The sequence below is a fragment of the Pteropus medius genome, unplaced genomic scaffold (assembly GCF_902729225.1).
Source record: "Pteropus medius unplaced genomic scaffold, Ma_sr-lr_union100, whole genome shotgun sequence".
NCBI classification, from domain to species: Eukaryota; Metazoa; Chordata; class Mammalia; order Chiroptera; family Pteropodidae; genus Pteropus; species Pteropus medius.
Window position 1 is genome coordinate 2788747 of NW_024354911.1, and position 21715 is coordinate 2810461.

The window sequence follows — 21715 nt, forward strand, 5'->3', positions numbered from 1 at the left end:
GCCTTTGATTGTTGGGCCCATGAGCAGACTTCAATGTTGAAAGCCCTGTCTATCTGGGATTGCAGAGAGTGGTGCCAAGTAGGGATAGAGGCTGGACCCATGTAGCCAGGAACTGTTCTGGATGCTGTCACAAAATGGGGACAATTCTATAAGTGGGTGTTTGGTGAGTAGCTCTATAACCTTGCTTTTACCTGTGCTTAGACAAAACTATGAAGTGGCCTTGGTTTTTTCTTTTCTTTTTTTTAATTTTCACAAAATACATATAACATAAAATTTACCATCTTAACCATTTTTAAGTTTACAGTTCGGTGGTATTAAATATATTCATCATGTTGTGCAGTCATCACTACAGGGCATCCACCCCCATAGGTCTTTTCATCCTGTAACACTGAAACTCTCTACCCAGCAAACAATAACTCCCTATTCCTCCATCCTCACAGCCATTCTACTTCTATCTCTATGAACATGGCCTTATTTTGTTTAATTTTGTCAAGTTCTCAGAATAACCCTGTGTGAGATTGGTGTTCTATAAGAACTGAAAAACAAAGTACCCTATGAGCATCAGATGAGCTTGTAATAACATTGAGGTCAAGCTGTGAGCAACAAATCAGTTCCAACGACTGGGGGCTGTTCTTTCTGTTCTTGTTTTTGGTCAAGTACAGACCTAGTTAGGTCTCAGGATATTCATTCATTATATCCAGATTTTCATCATTGCCAAGGTTTTGCTGACTATGAAGCGCATATACTACCATAATTGAACACAGTCTATAATTGAACCAGGATTAATCTTTTCTTCTTCTGTTATAGGACGAGTTATTGGACCATCTGATGTAACAATGGCTGCCCTACTAGTAGTACCCTACTAGTGCTTAAGATTCTGGACAGGCTATATTGGTCAATTGTAATATAGGCGATTACCAGAATCAGAATGACTACTAGTCTTTTTATAGGGCTCGAAGCCAAAGACCTAGATTATTAAATCCAGGCAATCGAAACATGTCCCAGAATTTAGTTGGGCTTATTTTAGAGAGTCAGATGGCTTTTTATATTTTCTCTGGAGTATTTACATTTGTACAGCAAGCAGTATTTGCTATAGCCCAGATTTCCCCTTGGTTGACCAAGAAGAAATCACAGGCTATGATTTCTGTTACAACTCTAGTCAATGAATTTAGACTAGTTTGTTGGGCTTTCAGAACAGAAGTGGGGGTAATATGTGACTTCTGGTAGGTCAGAGACCACTTTTAACCTTTCTTAGTTGTACTATTCCCACTATGTGAATTGTAGCTGGCAGATATGCATGAAGAGGGAATCAGTTTTTCCTCATGGAAGTTCTCTTGAATAATCTGTGTTTGCCTCATTTTGGAGGCTTCTGAGTGTCTTTTTAAGGAAGCATGATATATTTTAGTGTCTGTAAAAATAAAACCACTCATACATTGCTGAGAAATATAAAATGATGTCGCTACTTTGGAAAACTGCTCCTCAAAAGAGTTATCATATGATCCAGAAATACCACTGTTCAGTATATAACTAAGAAAATTGAAACATGTGTCTACACAAAAACTTGCTCATGAATTTTCATAACAGTGTTATTCATAATAGCCAAAAAAGTAGAATAATCCAAATGTTCATCACCTCACGAATGCATAAACAAAATGTGGTATACCTACAGTGGAATATTATTCAGACATAAAACGGAATGAAGCACTGATACATTCTATAACATGGATGAGCCTTGAAAACATCATACTAACTGAAAGAAGCGAAACCACATACGATATGCTGTTTGCATATTATGTGATCTAATTTACTATATATAAAAATGTCCAGAATGGGTAAGTCCATGGAGAACGAAAGCAGATTAGGGGTTGCTAAGGCCTGAGAGGAGAGGGAGGAATGAGAATTGACTGCCAATGGTACAGGGTTTCTTTTAGGACTTAGGAAAATGCTCTGGAATTAGTGGTGATAGCTGCACAACTTCGTGAATATAGCAAAAACTACTGAATTGGACACTTTAGAAAGGTGAATTTTGTGGTTTATATTATAATTCAATTTAAAAAATCACATCAGAGAGACATCAGAAACATGATGGAGTGAGAGACGTCCCCGGGGGTCTCCCTTTGAAACAACAATAAGCTGAACATCTAAAACTCAACAAAAAACACTGAAACTGCACACCAGCACGTCTGAGCGTGGGATCGGCACATAGAGCTACGGTAGACTGGGAGAAATAAAGAAGCTGCCATTTGCAGCCGTCAGAGCTCACTGTAGGAGGAAGGGACGGGGAGAAGGTGAGGCGAGTTCCCTGAACAGCTCTGCCTGGGAGTGCTGTGAGCTCCATGTGGCTGGAGGCAAGGCCAGTCATCAAGGCAGAAGGTAGAGAAACAAGACAGCAGAGAAAAAACAGTTGATTTTAACCGGCAACAGTTGCAAAATTGAGGCTGAGCTGCAGCCCCTATTCCCCAACCCAGAGAGCCTTTCCCCCCATATCCTCCAAGAACGAAGCCGTCACTAACACTGACAGGAACTGAGACTGAGAGTAGTGAGCGTGATTAAACATCCATAAGGAAAAATACGACATTATTAAGGCTTTATTTAAAGCAGAGATCCAAGAGGATCTTTATATAAAGCTTAGATGCCACCTACTAGAAACCAAAAGAAAAACACCTTCTTTGCAACAGGCTAGGAACTATTATATAATAAATCTTTCTGGGGAAAAAAAAATCAGAATACACTTCCATTAATGCCCAGGTGGAGAAATAGTCCATTAAACACCATGAACACCCAAAGTGACAAAGCATTCAGGAAGAAAGAGAAAACTCTACAAAAAATAAGCTTACAGACATAGAAATATGCGACTTAAATGACAGAGAATTCAGGATGGTACTTCTGAAGAAACTCAATGAGATGCAAGATGAATCATATCAACAATTTCAGGAACTGAAAAAACAACTAGATGAGCAGAATGAGTTCTTTAGCAGGGAAACTGAAACCCTCAAAAAGAACTGAATAGACCTTCTGGAGATAACACGCTGCAAGAGCTGAAAAATGAAATAACAAGCTTGGGAAATAGAGTCGACCAAATGGAGGAAAGGATCAGTGACATTGAAAGCAGAAATCTAGAAATAAATCAAAAGGAGGAAGAGAGAAACCGAAGAATAAAAAATAATGAAAGAGAAATACAAGAACTAGCTGATACCATCAGAAGAGGAAAAAGAATAATGGGAATTCTCGAAGGGGAGGAAAAAGAGCAGGGAGTAGAAAAGGAAGAACAAATGAAGCCTAAATCAGCGGAAGGAAAGAAATTATCAAAATTAGAGAAGAAATAAATGAAATTGAAAACAAACAACAACAATAACAACAACAACAAAAACAAAAAAAATACAATAAATAAATGCAACAAAGAGATGGTTCTTTGAGAAGGTTAATAAAATTGACAAATCCCTGGTTAGACTTACTCAAGAAAAAAGAAAAATGACACAAATAAACAAAATCAGGGATGAAAGAGGGGAAATTTTTTTTTTCTCTTCAGCTAAGACAGCATAAGAGGTCATTTATTGTACACGTTACATTCAGCCACAACTGAGAACAGAACTAGTCCGGAATGTCACAGGTCCAGAACAAAGGACGATAAGAAACCGTTATTTTTGTACAAGCAAGGCAGGTCTTTCAAAAGGCGGTTGCGGTGATCAGATGGCAATGGATGTTCTCAATCCATTGAGAAGTTCTAGACAGCAGGCATGCAGTCCAACAATTTGTATCAGCATCCCTGGCCTCTGGCTTTCCTTATTTCTGACATCACAGAAATTCAAAGGATCTTACAAGAATACCATGAAAAAGTATATAATACCAAATTTAATAACCTGGAAGAAATGGACCAGTACTTAGGAAGATACAACCTCCCTAGATTGAATCAAGAAGAACTGGAAAATCTATATAGACCAATCAGCAGTATGGAAATGAAAATAATCATCAAAAACCTACCAAAAAGTAAAAGTCCAGGACCAGATGGCTTCAGCAGTGAATTCTACCAAACATTCAAAGAAGATTTAATACCTATTCTCCTCAAACTCTTCCAAAAAATCAAAGAGGGGGCAATACTTCCCAATTCACTTTATGAGGCCAATATCACCCTGATACCAAAACCTGGTAAAGATAACACACAAAAAAGAAAACTATAGACCAATATCTCTTATCAACTCAGATGCAAAAATCCTAAATAAGATACTAGCAAACCGAATACAGCAACATATTAAAAAGATTATACATCACGATCAAGTGGGCTTCATTCCAGAGGCACAGGGATGGTTCAACATATGCAAATCAATTAATGTGATATACCACATAAATAAATTAAAAAATAAGAATCATATGATCATATCAATAGATTCAGAAAAAGCCTTCGACAAGATACAGCACCCATGTACGATCAAAACACTTAACAAAATCGGTATAGAAGGAAAGTACCTTAACATAATAAAGGCCATATATGACAAACCCTCAGCCAACATTATACTTAATGGTGAAAAACTAAAAACCTTCCCTCTATCATCAGGAACATGGCAAGGCAGTCCACTACTGCCACTGTTATTCAATATAAAATTGGAGGTCCTAGCGAGTGCAATGGGGCAAGAGAAAGATATAAAAGGCATCCAAATAGGAATCGAAGAAGTCACACTGTCACTATTTGTGGATGACATGATTCTCCATATAGAAAACCCTAAAGACTCCACAAGAACAATACTAAAAAAATAAGCAAATACAGTAAAGTTTCTGGAAACAAAATCAATGTTCAAAAATCGATAAGTGTTCCTAACAACAAAGTGTCAGAAAAAGAAGTGGAAAAAATAATTCCTTTTGTAATTGCAACAAAAAGAATAAAATACCTAGGAATAAATCTAAGGAAACATGTGAAGGACCTATATAATGAAAACTATAAGACCCTATTAAAAGAAATTGAAAAAGATACAAAGAAATGGAAAGATATTTCGTATTCTTGGATTGGAAGAATCACCACAGTTAAAATGACCTTATTACCTAAAGCATTATACAGATTTTATACAATCCCCATCATCGGCATTTTTTAAAGAAATGGAACAAAAAAAAAATCGTCAGATTTGTGTGGAAGCACAAAGGACCCCGAATTCCAAAGCCATCCTGAGAAAAAGAATGAGGCTAGAGGCATCACTCTGCCTGACTTCGAATTATACTACAAAGCGACAGTAATCAAAATGGCATGGTACTGGCAGCCAAACAGACACACGGATCAGTGGAACAGAATCAAGAGTCCAGAAATAAACCCATGTTTTTATGGGCAAATATTTTTTGCCAAACATCTGAAAACATTCAGTGTAGAAAGAAAATCCTCTTCAATAAATGTTGCTGGCAAAACTGGAAAGCCACCTGCAAAAGAATGAAACTAGATTGTCGTCTAACATCACCAAAATTAACTCAAAATGGATTAAGGACCTGAATATAAGACCTATAAACAATAAAATGCATAGAAGAAAACAAAGGAACTAAACTCAAGGACCTTGGACTTAAAGAACATTTTATGAATTTGACCTCATTGGCAAGGGAATTCGAAGCTAAAATAAACGAATAGGACTACATCAAACTAATAAGCTTCTGCTCAGCAAAAGAAACCATCAACAAGGTAAAAAGACAACCATCCAAATGGGAAAATATATCTGCAAACAAGACCTCCGATAAGGGCCTAATATCCAAAACATACAAGGAACTCATACAACTCAATAACAACAAAAAAACAAATGATCCAATCAAATAAATAGGCAGAGGACCTGAACAGACACTTCTCCCTAGCGGACATACAAATGACCAACAAATATATGAAAAGATGCTCAACATCGCTAGCTATTAGGGAAATGCAAATCAAAACCACAATGAGATACCATCTCACACCTGTTAGAATAGCTATAATCAACAGGACAAGTAATAACAAATGTTGGAGAGGATGCGGAGAAAAAAGAACCTTCATACACTGCTGGTGGGAAGCCACTATGGAAGGCAGTATGGAGTTTCCTCAAAAAACTAAGAATTGATCTGCCATATGATCCAGCAATCCCTCTACTGGGTATTTACCCCAAAGACTTGAAAATCCATATCCGTAAAGATATTTGCGCACCAATGTTCATAGCAGCATTATACACAGTGGCCAGGACATGGAAGCAACTGAAATGTCCTACAACAGATGATTGGCTAAAGAAGCTGTGGTACATATATACAATGGAATATTACTCAGCCATAAGAAGGGATGAAATATGCCATTTACAACAACATGGATGGATTTCGAAATAATCATACAAACAAAATAAACTAGATAGAAAAAGTTGAAAATCACATGATATCACTTACATGTGAGATATAAACCTAGCAACAACAAATGAACAGGACAAACAGAGACTCAGGGACAGGGACAGTGGTTACCAGATGGTAGGGGGATGGGGGAATGGGGGAGGGCAGAGGTAGACGGGGGAAACAATTTAAATCATTTCTTCATTTAAAAAATCAATCAATCAATCAATTTTAAAAAATAAAAAATAAAGAAAAGTTAAAAAAATGTCACATCAAGGACCAGGAGGCCAGAATAAATCGGACTTATAGAATGGCGAGGCTGTTCATATTTGGTCTACCTTTAACCAGTATGTTATATATTTTCATATGTTTTTATGTTACTAATTACATCTTTTTATATCAGCACAAAGAACTTCTTTCAGTATTTCTTATAAGGTAGATCCAGTGGTGATGAACACCTTTAGCTTTTGTTTGTTAAGGAAAGTCTTCATCTCATATAAGACAACTTAAAATAGCAAAGCCAATATGATATATATTAGGCAATAATATGTTAATAAGATTAATTATATTTTAAGATTGAAAATTAAACCTTTAAATTATATTGTCATCTAACATTGTAGGGCAGACTATATCTTTAAATATATATATATATATATATATACACATATATATATATATATATACACACACACAATAATGGCAGTAAGCTAAAATTTAAATATTATAGGAAAAAGAGAACTTATAACTAAAGAACAATTATGGCCTTGAATATATAGATAGTTCTAGATATGAAGAAATAAAGAATTGGTCTTCATTCTGTGTACTCTACTCAAACAAAATTTTATCTTGTCTCACCTATGTGCATACTCTCAATTCTCAAAAATTCAATTTTTGTATTTCTATGTTTGGTTAATTACCAGGTTTTTAAAAATTTATTTTAATTAGTTTCAAGTATACAGTACATTGGTTAGACATCTATATAGTTCATAAAATGGTACCCTCCATTGCTCCCTTCCTCCCGACCTTCCACCTAGCCAACGTATTTATTCTGTGCCATGCTTCCCATCCCCGTGTCCATCCAACAGCTACTAATTTGTACTTCTCTAACCCTTCACCCCATTCTCCCAACCCTCCAAACTCCCCTCCCTTCTGTCCATCACCAAATTTTTTACTATATTTGTGAGTCTGTTTTTGATTAGTTTGTTCTTTTTATTCCTTAGATTCTGCATAGAAGTGAAATCATATAGTGTTTATCTTTTTTTTGTCTGACTTAAATATCTTCTAGGTCCATCAAAGCAATATGTTTTTCCATTTCCTTCCTTTTAGTCTATGTCTTTTAATCTGAAGTGAGTCTCTTACAAGCAACATGTAGGGGTCTTGTTCTCCTTTCCATTCATCTACTCTTAGTTGGAGCACTTAATTCTTTTCCATTTAAGGTACTTATTGATAGGAATGTAGTTGTTATCTTTCTTTATTCCTGTTTTTGATACATGTTTTTTCTTCTTAAAGAAGTCCCTCCAACATTTCCTATAATACGAGTTTGGTGGTGATAACTTCCTTTAGCTTATTTTTGTCTGGAAAGCTCTTTATCTGTCGAAGGATAGATGATAGCTTTGCTGGTTGTAGATCCTGGGTCTTCATCCTGTTGAATATTTTTTGTCAAGCCCTTCTGTCCTGCATAGTTTCTTTTGAGAAATCAGCTGCCAGTCTTATGGGTTTCCCTTATAAGTAGCTATGTTTTTCTCTTGCTGCTTTTAATATTCTTTCTTTGTATTTAACCTCTGGCATTTTAATTATGATGTGTCTTGGTGTGGGCCTCTTTGGATCCCTGATTTTGGGAATTCTCTGAGCTTCCTGGGGTTTTATGTTCATTTCCTTCACCAAGTGAGGGAAGTTTTCCATCATTTCTTCAAACAGTTGTTCAACATCTTGATTTTCTTCAGTTACGCCAATCAGACAGATATTTGGACCCTTAATAGTGTCCCATATGCTCCTTAAATTATTTTTATAGTCTTGGCATCTTATTTCTTGCCATTCTGATTGAGTGTCTTTGGCTTTCCCATCCTCTAGATAGGGCATTTGATCCTCTTTTTTATTCACTCTGTTTATTCCTTTGTTTATTCCATTTAATATACTTCTCATCTCAGATAATGTGTTCTTCATTTCAGACTGTTTCCCTTTTAAAATTTCCATTCCCATCTTTATGTTTTTTATCTCTTTGTTGAAGTTCTCACTGAATTTAACCAAAAGTTCATTGAGCATCTTTATAACCAATGTTTTGAACACTGCATCTGTTAGATTGCTTAACTCTATTATATCTGGATCTCTGTTTTGTTCTCTCATATGGTTTCTGTTTCTTTGTCTTCTCATTTTGGCTGCCTTTCTGTGTCTGTTTCTATGTATCAAGCGAAGTTTCTAAGTCTTCCGGTCTTATTGGTGTGGATTTGTGAAGTAGGTGTCCAGTGGCACAGTCCTGAGAGGGGTTCAGCTACAGGCCAAATTTAGCTCAAGCCTCTGCTCCTCCGGAGCCACCTATTAAGATCCAGCAAGCAATCCACAGATACTGTGCTTATAGTTGCCTCAAAAGGCCACATCAAAAACCAAGGCCAGCTGCCTCCAGTGTGAGTCTAGGCACTGCTAAGCAAGGAGCACCTGACTTGCTGAGGATATACCTGGATGTGGCTTGGGTGGGGGCCATGAGTTGGGGGAGGTGAGGTTTCAGTTGGGGGAGGTGAGTTTCCACCTTTGGGCGGAACGACCTCTATTATCCAGTTTGATGATGTCTCTATGTCAGTGCTCTGGTGGAGGGGAGGGCTCAACAGGGAACAATGAATACCGCCGGTACTTCTGTACAGAGCGAATCTTGCATAGGCCTTCACTCCGACAGTATCTCCTTGTAAGTCCCTGGTGCCCCCTGTGAACAGCCAAATCGGCACTGCTGCTCAGAGAGAGCAGGTCCATCACTGCAAAAATCTGCTCGTGGACACGGCCCCTTTCAGAGGCATCGGCTGCTGCCGCTGCTGCAGCCTCCAGTTCACTCAGTAGCTCAGGAAGGGGCAGCCCCACATCCTTGCCCCGTCCTACCTTCTGCTGTTGCAGGGTGCTTTCTTGGATTTCTTCCTAATTGTATGGCTTGTTCAGCAAGATCCCAGGCGATTTTTCATTGCTGCTGCTCCTTATTTTCGTCACAACTTTGATTTGGTCACCAGAGGGATGAACAGAGCCTCTATCATCTACACCTTTTTGGTTCCCTCTCACTTACCAGGTTTTATTTAACTTAAATCATTAAGAAAAGTCTTGTTTTCCAAACCGAGATGAAAATAAATCAAATCTGACATATCTAAAGAGAAATTCAGTTTTGATATTAATATGCTTCAGGGAATATGTACTTTTTTGTTTTATAATAGGCATTGTCTGTTCACCTGCAACAACCAAAATAATAAACTACACACAGAATGATGAACAATTTTTGTATCTATGTTTAAATACTCCTTTCATTTGAGAACAATCATAAAAACACTTTATGGTATAAATAACTGACTAAAGCTTTATAGATTGATGTGTATTATTCTCAACAGAAGATTCCACTTTCCTAAGTCTAGTATTATTGATTATCAAAACAAATTAACCAGAGCCATTTGGTTTTATCAGGCTCAAGAAGTTGCTGTTTTGTTTCCTTACACTTTACTAAAGATCCCTGCTACGAGTCATAGATTAGAAACTGAATCTCTTAGAAGGAACATCAAGAAAGTCTCAATAACCATTACAGACAGTTGCCAGACTATACTCAGTGACAAAGTCAGGATCTCCAGGACCTTGTTAATCCAGAGGCAGGGACTTCACAGAAGTAGACAGCTCAAATTCAAGAAAAAATTTCTGACCCTCCTAATTCTCAGACTTACTCTATATAGAGGTCCTTCATTTTTTAGATTCAGTAGCTACCTCAGAAAATTTAACTTGCTGTTGAATTTATTTTTTGTCTCCAAAAATACTGGTGAAATCTCTTCTATTAAATTATTTTACTAAGGATGCCACCAACTGCAATTATGATAAGGCTCATTCATGAAAATTAATTTCTGTTTCAGATTGGTCCTCAATTAATAACTTTAATGTAGAAAAAAGTACATCATGGGCTGATTATATTGAGAAAAACAAAACTGGTTAGCTATAATAGTTCAAAAAGTATTTTAAATACATGGCTTGTGTTGAGATAACTCATGTAAATATGACACAAATACCTGTTACAAAGGTTGATAGGGTTTTTAAAAATTTTATTATTATTATTATTTTGCCATCAATAAGAAATTTACTTGTTTACAAAAAATCCAAATGTTGGCATTGTTCAGAATAATTTAACAAGTTTATTTATAATTGTTATAAAGTTGAACTGCTGAAACTTGTTCACTGAAACATTTTGACTTTTATTAATGCTTTATGTCCCTCATTTACATTAAAAATTCACACACAAATGAAAATGGAAAAACTGCCAACACCTGATTTCTGTCCCCTATTTTTCCACTTGCAATTATATACTTAGGTATCTTTTGACCCCATGGGAAAAAATATCTAATGTTCAGAACTACCAATAATAGGAAGAGGAGAATTTTTTTTAAGGGATGAAATATTTTCCATCATAGTGGATTCTTAAGCATGTTCTCCATGTATGTGGCGTGCTAGCTGGATGTCTTTTGGCATAATTGTGTTATACGTTTGGCATGGATAGTACACAGGTTGGTGTCTTCAAAATGGCCAGCCAGATAGGCCTCACTTGACTCCTGCAAAGCACCAATAGTTGCATTCTGGAAGTGCAGATCTGTTCTGAAGTCCTGAGCAATTTCTTGCACCAGATGCTGGAAGGAAAGTTTGAGAATCGGAATTGATAACGTCTAATTTCAAGAAATGCTACACACAGTACCAGGCCTGTAACGACGATGTCTCTTCACCCCTTCAGTAGAAGGCGTACTCTTGCGAGCCGCTTTTGCAGCCAGTTGCTTCCTGGGCTTTACCACCGGTTCATTTGCGGGCAGTCTGCTCTGTAAGAGCCATGTATAGAGACCTCCTTAACTACCGGCGTTCTCCTTCAGCTGGAGCTTCGTGAGCTGGAGGCGGCGATGGCGCTGGAGAGCAATGGTGGCACGGCGAACACAAAATGCTAGGGTTTTGTAAAGCCATGTAATATAAAATCTTGCCAATTGTGCCACATCACATGACATAACGAACAACACTTTACACTCAACTAATTGATTAAAGAAAATTTATTTGTGCTGGCAGGACTAACTACACTCTTGTCACTATATATAGTTATGTCACTTTAGACATATTTTGTTATAATGGTTCCCAGACATCCAAGGAAGAGAAATTTAACAAAATTGCAAATTGTGCTTTGTATGTTTATGCCTAAGGAATATTGCTACACATTGGGGACCTTAAAGGGAGTGAGGAGCCTGATACATAGTAATGGTTTTTATGCCATTCTTGGATTTTAATACTTTTTCACTCTCTGATAAATGACTTAATCTGCTCTCATTGATATGCCTGTTCAAGTGCAGATTATCTAAGGGGAGTCCAAAAAATTACTTCCGAACATTTCTTGAGTATTTGGTCCGTGGTTTGGTACACCTGCATTTGAACATTAAATACAAAATATTTTTCTTCGTATGGAAGTCATGACATTAAATTATAGAATTAGACTGAGCTACTTGTTGGCTGAATAAGGTGGTGTCTGTTCATTAGCAAATACCTCTTCTTGTATATTTAGATAAATTCTTCTGCTCAATTAGAAAGGTCTTCACACAAAATATAAAAATGTCCTACTTGGCTTTCAAAATTACCCTTTTGGAATCAATTCTCATGGCTAGGTCTTGGGAAACCTTGAATTATGGTTTAGAGGTGCTTTTCAAACCCTCCTTATAGTATTAGTTGGCATCTTTACATCAGATGCTAGACCTCAAGAGTCTTAAAAGCTACTGTGCAGCCACTATTATGAAAACTGGTTCATCACACGACATTGCAGAGAAGGAAAATGGATCAATTATGTTATCAACTCAATTTAAACTCTTGATGATCAGCTGGACACAGAGAAGGAATACACACAGCTGTGAAGATATAGGGACATGAATCGGAATTTCATGGTCTTTTCTTATTTAGATTAAAAAAGATCAAGGGATCAACAGGGAGGTTTTAAAAAGGACAAACAAGGTGTTGCTCCTGATAATGAGAATCAAGGGCATAATATTAGGTAGGAATCATGTTCATTGAAATTACATCAGCCTCAAGGATAGTGCTGAAAAATGTTGTTCCTTTGAATCATAATACCCCGAGAAACTTTGCTGTTTAAAATCACATCAGGGAAAAAGAAGAATAAAGTTGGAAGAATCACACCACTGGATTTCAACAATTACTGCAGCTACAGCTACAATAATCAAAACAGTGTGGCACTGGAATAAGGACAGACATTTAGGTCAATTGAATATAACCTAGAGTCCAGAAATAAATTCACATATCTACTGTCAATTGATTTTCAACAATGGTGCCAAGACCAATCAATGGGGAAAGAATAGTCTCTTCAATAAATAGTACTTGGTATCCAGATGCAAAAGAAGTGAGACTCTTACCTCACACCATATACAAAAATTAACTCAAACTAGATCAAAGACCTAAATATCAAGACTAAAACCATAAAACTCTTAGAAGAAAACACAGAAACAAATTTTTAGCAACATTTTCTTAGATACGACACCAGAAACATAGCAACAATAAAAAAAATTTTGACTTCATCAAAATTTAAAACACTGTTCATCAAAGAACACTATCAAGAGAATGAAAAGACAACACATGGAATGAAAAAAAGACTTGAAAACCACATATCTGATAAGAGACAAGTATCTAGACTATATAAACAACTCTCATACTTAACAACAAAAAAGACAAACAACCCTATTAATAAATTAGCAAAAGACTTGAATGGATGTTTCTCCAAAGACAATATGCAAATGGCCAAAAAAGACATAAAAAGATGCTCAACATCATTAGCCATTCAAGAAATGCAAATCAAAATAACAATGAAATATCACTTCATACTCATTGAAATAATAATAATTTTAAAAAGGAAAAAACAAGTATTGGAAGGATGTAGAGAAATTGGAGCCCTCGTACATTGCTAATGGTAATATAAAATGGTGTAATCACTGTGGAAAACAGCTTGTTGTTTCCTCAAGTTAAACATAAAATTACTATACGACTTAGTAATTGCATTCCTAGATCTGCACATGGATGTTCACAGAAGCATTATTTATAATAGCCAAAAGGTGGAAACAGCCTAAATATTCATCATCTGATGAATGGATAAACAAAATGTGGTAACAATGGAGTATTATTTGGCCATAGAAAAAGGTGAAGTACTGATACATGCTACAACATTGTATGAACATTTAAAACATTATTCTAAGTAAAAGAAGCTGGACACAAAAGACCACTTATTGTATGAGCCCATTTATATGAAATATTCAGAGTCAGCAAATCCATTGAGACAAAAAGCAGATAATGATTGACAGGAGCTGGTGGAGAGGGAGGAATGGGGATGGGGATGGAGTTTCCTTTTGGGATAATGAAATGTTCTGGAATTAGATTGTGGTGATGGTTGCACAACAGTGTGAATGTACTAAATGTCACTAGTAGTAAATTATATGTTATATGTGCTTTACCACAATAATTTTTTTTTTTTAATTTAAAGAAAAATCTCACATAATGGAGTAGGAGGCCAGAATGAACCACCCTTGTAGAATGCTGTAGTTGCTCACCTCGGGTCAAAGAGCAAATCAGAATTTTCTCCCATATCTGTAGGGCCATTCAGAATTTTTCCCTTCTTCTGTTAGAGCCCATCAAAATCTCCTGCATTTATTCAGTGTAAAGTCTATCAGACCTGGTCAAACATTGCTGGGAGAGACTGTTGCTCAATGAACACAGGACTCTCTTGCTTGGCAAATTTAATACATTCAGTTTTTTTTTTTAACTATATGATACCTATTTTATTCTCTCCATCTTTTGTGAGTAAATGGATTATTGATTGGGAAGTTTAATACATTTAGTTTTGTCTTTCCATTGGTCTTGTTATCTTATTAACAGTTCAAACTTAAGCTCCTCCTCTTACTGTCTAATCTTCAATAAGTGATTTAAGTTCCATTAGTACATGTTTTCTCAACTATAAGATGAGGTAGTACTTCCTACCTATCCTAAGAATGTATGCTGAATATGGTATGGTAAAATTGGTGATACCACAGAAGGAAACAAGAATGAAACTTGGAAGAAAGAAGTTTGTTATATTTATGGTTCCCAGAGTGGGGGTCACTGCATGGCATGCAGGCCCACAGGGGATGTGCCAAGTTTTGGTCAGGTGGCAGAAGACAGGAGCAAGAGAAAAGCCTAGGCCAGAGCCTTTATTTTGATTTGGGGGAAGGCAAAGAAGGACTGGCTAGTTTGAATAATTCCCACAGGCTCTGGGCACAGGGTGTCTCTAGTTACCTTATACTTGATCCTGGGGTGCTTTAGGGAAGGAGAAATATTTGCTTGGTATGTGAGTTAGATAAGGAGATGGTTGTGGGGTATAGACTCTGGATTGGTTGGTTTGTGTAGGAAAGGTATGCTTAGGCCCAAGCCCATTGCTCTCTGTAAGAATTGACTAGCCCTGGGAGAGGCAATCTTTCCTAGGGTCTGTAAGGCTCATAAAATGACTGAGCATCAAGAATACAGAAAATACAAAAAACTGAGAATAGAATTACCATATGACCCAGAAATTTCTTTTTGATATTTACCCATAAAACCTGAAAACAATTATCTGCAAAGATATATGCACCCTGATGTTCATAGAAGCATTATTTGTGGTGCCCAGGACATGGAAACAACCAAAGTGTTCTATGATAGGTGATTGGCTAAAGAAGCTGTGGTGCATATATACAATGGAATATTACTCAGTCATAAGAAAAGACGAAATACTGCCATTTGTGACAACATGGATGGATCTTGAAATAATCATGCTAAGTGAAATAAGTCAGATGGAAAAAGTTGAGAACTGTATGATTTTACTCCTATGTGGGATATAAAACTAAGAACAACAAACGTGGAAACAAACAGAGAGTTGTGAACATGGACAGTGAATTAGTGGTTACAAGAGGGTAGGGGGAAGGGAAGAGGGAGGAAGTGGTAAAAGGAGTTAGATAAGGAGATGCTTGTGGGGTATAGACTCTGGATTGGTTGGTTTGTGTAGGAAAGGTATGCTTAGGCCCAAGCCCATTGGCAACGGGAGGAAATTTAACTTTGGGTGGTGAACACACAATGCAATATACATATGATGTATTGTTGAATTGTACACTTGAAATATATTTGATTTTGTTAACCAATGTCGCCCCAATAATTTTAATTTAAAAAAGAATACAGAAAATAAGAAAATATAGTTAATGTAATTGGCCAATAGATGTCAAATAAATACAGAATCTAAGAAAACAGAGGCAGCATTTTAAGGACAATTTGGAGTGATGATCATGGAGACATTTAGAGAGTAGGGCATGAGTTGCCCTAAGTAACCTAGAAAATATTTTAATATGAGAGTAACAAGGGAAAAACACAAGTAGCAGTATAAGGATTTCTTACAGGCTGGACATAACTAAGTTTCCCATTGATATGGCATTAGCCAAGAAAATAGATCTGAAATTTTTAGAGTCTCTAACAATATCTTGTTGGAATTATTAAACGTGTTAGAAATATGCTCAGTTCAAGGTGGCAGATCTGGAGGTTATGTTGTTGGAGGATATGAACTGATAAGTTAGAAAAGTATAGATAAAGATTAATAGTATTGTGTGCAAACAGGGGGAAGAGTGGTTGTGATGGTCTTTTTTGTTTTTGTTATTTTGTTTTAGGTGAGCTGACCCCTTTCAGAATTTCCTGTAGTGCAGGCCTCATAGTGGAGAATTCTCTCAATTTTTTATGTCTGAAAAGTTCTTAATTTCTTCTCCACATCTAAAGGAGAGTTTAGCCAGATACATTATTCTAGGCTGGTAGTTACTTTCACTTAATAGTTTGAATATTTGATTCCACCACTTCTGGCTTGTAAGGTTTGTGCTGAGAAGTCTGACAATCATCTAATGAGTTTTTTAAACATTACTGTTTTCTTCACCCTGGCTGCCCTGATTTGTCATTGATTTTTGATCATTTTAGTACAATGTGTCTTGGTGAAGGCCTTTTTGGGTTGAGATAATTGGGTGTTCTGTTGACTTCTTGAAGTTCCAGCTCATTCTTTAAATTTGAGAAATTCTCGTCAACTATTTGTCTGAAAATGCTTTCTAGTCCCTTCGCTAATGCCCATTATTCTTATGTTTCCTCTCCTGATGGTATCAGCTAGTTCTTGTATTTCTCTTTCATTATTTTTCATTCTTTGGTTTCTCTCTTCTTCCTTTGGATTTATTACTAGATTTCTGTCTTCTATATCACTGATCCTTTTCTCCATTTGGTCGACTCTATTTCCCAAGCTTGCTATTTCATTTTTCAACTCTTGCAGTGTGTTTTTTATCTCCAGAAGTTCTATTTGGTTCTTTTTGAGGATTTCAATCTCCTTGCTCTGCTCACGTTGTTGTTTTTTCAGTTCCTGAAATTGTTGATATGACTCGTTTTGGAACTCACTGAATTTTTTCAGAAGTACCATACTGAATTCTCTGTCACTTAAGGTCACATATTTCTATGTCTGTAAGCTTATTTTCTGAAGATTTTTCTCTTTCTTTCTGAGACGTCTTGTCACCTTGGTTGTTCATGGTGTTTAATGGACTATTTATCCACCTGGGCATTAATGGAAGTGTATTCTGTTGTTTTTCCAGAAAGAAGACTTATTATATAAAGGTCTCTCTTTATCCTGCTGCAAAGAAGGCACTTTTCTTTTGGTTTCAAGTAGGTGGTGTCTAAGCCTCTTGGATCCCTGCTTTATATAAAGCCTAATGCCTTTTATTTCCTTGTAGATTTTAATCACATTCGCTACTCTGTTTCAGTCTCTGTCAGTGTTAGCAACAGTTTTGGTAGCATTTGCTCAGATTTCCCTAGGGCTTTGCAGTGAATGGTCTCAGAGGGTATGGGGGGAGGGGCCCTGTGGGTTGGGGGTTGGGGGTGCGGCTCAGCCTTGATTTTGCAACCGAGGCCAGTAGAAATCAACTGTTGTTTCTCTGCAGTCCCGTCCTGCTTCTCTGCCTTCAGCCCTGATGACTGAGCCCTGCTGCCGGCTGTGTAGAAAAGTCATGGAACTTCCAGGCAGGAAGTCACCACACCTTCACCCTTCCCCCTCCTCCCGCAGTGAGCCCTGGTGGCTGTAAGAGCAAGTTTCTTTATTTGTCCTAGTCCACCGCCTGACACCCAGGGTTCTGACCTGTGGTAGATCTTATGCACAGATCCCATGCTCAGAGGTGCTGGAGTGCAGTTTGGGTGTTTTTTGTTCAGTTTTAGATGTTCGGTTTATTGTTGTTTCAAGGGGAGAGATCTGAGGACGTCTCTCACTCTGCCATGTTTTCTGTGATGGTCTTGCTTAGAGACACAAGACAGAAGGTTGTGGTGGAAAGTTGGAGGGCAGTAGTAGGAGAGGACACTGGGGAATGAGTGATCCTCTCCCCCTGGGAGCCATGGGGTTGATTGATGTGAGGCAGGTGCCTCCTGCTGAAAGTAAAAAGCTCCATTAATTTTTAGAATGGCACAGAAATAGTAACTTCTACCAGATTTCTCTTTAGGTATTGGAGTGTAGAGGTGTATGTTTTGTCAAGGAACATACCAAGATCATGGTCTAAGCAGACAGAAAGCTCAGAAATATAATAGAATTCCTAACATCAAAGGAAAAGAAATTAAAATGTCCTCTCTCTAATTTGTGCCTTAGGAGATGCAGTCCATAAGCATCACTGGGGTGAAGGTTTTAGTGCCTGAGGTGAAGTTGTTTCTAGAGAAGTGGGTGAAGATATCCTCATCTTCAAGGTCTTGGGTTAGGATGATGTCATCTGAGGTGATGTCACCTTTAGCAGTGAGCTGCTGGGATGGTAATCTTGTCTGGGATGTGGGACTAGGGCTACCCTTTTCAAGTGAGTACTCACTTGAAAGGTGGGCCATGTTTGGTGGAAACGATGGCTTATTAGGCAGGTTTGGGCTTCTGGATTGTAAATCAATGAAAGCACCTAGACCAATAACAATAAGACCACTGTTATCAGAATGGTGTGCAATTGCACTTGAGTGGTTTGCTAGTTTGATGTCTGACAAGGAGCCTGGTCCAGGTCCTAGGCCTGGGACCTGGTCAATGTCCCACAGCACAGAGTGGCCTTTATCCATTTACTGCTTGTTGCTTCCTATGTGTTGTCAGATAGTAGCCCTATTTTTCTTTCCTTTCCACATCTGTCTCTTATAAAGTGACTTTACATCTCCTCCTGTAAAGAAATATAGTCTTTCCCCACCCCTTGAATATAGGCTAAACTTGTGATTTGCTTTGGTCAATAGGATGTGCTGGAGTGATGGTTGCTAGCTCTGAGCCGAGGCCTCAAGAGACCTCGCAGACTTCCGTTCTCTCTTGGAATTCTCCCATCAATACAAAAACAAACCCAGGCTAACCTGCTGGAGGGTAAAAGGCCATAATGAAAGAGAGAGAAGTTGCCCCAGTCGAGGCCTCCTTAAACTAACCAGAACCTAGCTAACCTTCTTTGAGTGAGTCTAGTCAATACCAGCCAGGCCCAGTCTAATCAGCAGAATTATTCAACTAATCCATAGAGTAATGAGCTAAATAAATGGTTGCTATTTGAAGCCACTAAATTTGGGGGTAGTTTGTTACATAGCAATAAATAATCGATACACTGTGTTCATTTGATTTCCCTGATTAAACAATAAGCTTTTTCAGCACAGGCCTATTTCTTTGTTGCCTCTACTGGAGCTTCTAGCACTGGGGCTGAGCACATGGTTGGCAAATCATAAATCCTTGCTGATTAATCGATTCTTCACTAGAAAGATATTGGTTTGTTGGGTGACTTGGAGCATCTTGTTTTGCCTGTCTGGGCTGACTTCTCTCTGGTTCACACTTCTGTTTGCTCTTTCCAAAGGATTGAATCATAAGTAAGTAAATAAAGATGTAAGTTTCTCTGGTGGGACTTTTCCCGAGTATCTATTGATGGGTCCTCCACAGAATACTCAGTCTATGTTTTAAAAAATGCATACTTGTGAAACAGCCCAAACATTCTTGAGTTTATCACAAAATTTGTTTAAATGATTTAACCCTGCATGTGAAATTATTTACTTCCCGCTTTCCCCAGCACTTTTCTTGCATGGGCAACATCGGTTATCTCAGGATGTGGCACTGAGGTGAGTGGTAGTGGAGAGGAAACCAGGGGAGTAAAGAGATATACAACTTGCACTCTTCACCTGTTTGTGTGTGGGGAACACGCAGAAGTGTCCTGAACTCCTAAACATTCTGCACAGTACTTTGATCCTTGAGATATGCTTGGAGAGGACACCTGGCATCCAGGTCTCCAGGAGTACACTGAACTTGGGATAGAGCCCACCCTCTGGGCTGTTTGCCATCTTGACCCAGGAGGTATCCCCAACCAATCCCCTCCCCACCAACAACTGGGCTTCTGTTTGCTTCAACTCTGTGCCTGCACACAGTGAGATCGCCCCTCCTGAATATTTTAATGGCTACCTTGCAGATCTGGATGAGGAAAGTCTGGAGCTTCTGTGTCTGCACGCAAACCCTTAGGCTTGCTTGGGAACCTGAGAGCAGATGTGAAGCTGGCATTCCTGTTTCAAGTCCCAGGACCAGAGTAAGAAGTGGCAACTCAGCAGCAGCATCTGAAAAGGCCAATTGTTGCTAAGCAGGTTTCCACTCAGAGTATTCCAGTAAGGGAAGGAGAGGGAGGACACAGAGGCTCAGTGGCTGGAGCTGGGAGAGGCTTCATGCCAGACGCGAGGCTGCTGCCACAGCAGTGACAGTCCTTGTCTGTTTCCTTGGCCATTCTTTTGGACAGACAACACACCCTCCCCAGTTACCCGGCACAGTTCTAGCTTCCCCTTGTTTTTTATGCTTATTATCTATTCCTCCCCATTAAAAAAATTAAGACAATTCTCTTTAGTTTAGATGTAGAAAAAGGAGTTTGAGAGAGAAAACCAAGGAAGAGGTAAGGAATACAGGATGTTGTTGGAGGGGTGTAGTGGGAGAGAAGACATTGCATTGGAAGAGAGAGGTTTATTACTGTGGCTAGGTGGATCAGAGTCCTGTGGTGACTCTTATTTTTATTAAAAATTGAATGTTTACTGTGCATTATGTATACTATTCTTTAAAATTTTTTGAGATAAAATTCACATAACATCAGACTTACTCTTTCAACCATTTTAAAGTGTATAATTCAATAATTTTTAGTATATTCACAACGTTGTGCAATTATCACCACTATCTAATTCTAGAACATTTTCACCCCAAAAAGAAAGCCCAACTCAACAACAAAAAGACATCTTAGTCCAAAAATGGGCCAAGGACTTAAACAGACATTTTTCCAACGAAGATGTACAAATGGCCAATAAGCACACAAAAAGATGTTCAGCATCATTAGTCACTAGGGAAATACAGGTCAAAACTAGAGTGACATACTACTACTTCACACCCATTCGGATGATTATAATAAAAGAATGGGGGATAAGTGTTGGCAAGGATATGGAAAAATTGGAACCCTCATTTATTGCCGGTGGTAAAGTAAAATGATGCATCCACTGTGGAAAATAAAAAGTTAAGCATAGAATTACCGAGTGATCCAACAATTCTACTTCTACATATATGCCTAAGAGAACTGAATAGAGTTGTTCAAATAAAAACTTGTACATGAATGTGTATATAAAATGTGATGTATCCATACAATGGGATATTAAGCCATAAAAAAGAATGAAGTACCTGTACATGCTACAACATGGATGAATCTTGAAAACATGCTAAGTGAAAGAAACCAGTCACAAAAGAGAAAATATTGTTTGATCTCATTTATATGCAATGTCTAGAATAAGCAAATCTAAAGTGATTCCATGCCCATTAAGCAGTCACTTTTCATCCCTTCCCTCCTGGTAACCTCTTACTTTCTGTCCTCATGTTTATCCATTCTTTTGTTGGATATTTAGGTTGTTTCCACCTTTGGCTATTGTGAATAGTGCTGCTAAGACATTCTTGTATAAAATTTTGTTTGAACATGTTTTAAATTTTCTTGGTTATAGACCTAGAAGGGAAATTGTTGGGTCATGTGGGAATTCTGTGTTTAACTTTTTGAGAAACTGCCAAATTGTTTTCTACAATAGCTAGACCATTTTACATTCCCGCCAGAAATATCTGGTTTAAATATCTCTACATCTTCACATATTTTCAGTT

At 37.7% G+C, this 21715-nt stretch overlaps 1 pseudogene; it reads right to left on the reverse strand.

Annotated features, from left to right (window-relative positions):
- Window positions 1–10956: 10956 nt before the first annotated feature.
- On the reverse strand, window positions 10957–11358 carry LOC120597779 (histone H3.3C-like; annotated as a pseudogene).
- Between the last annotated feature and the right edge of the window lie 10357 nt (window positions 11359–21715).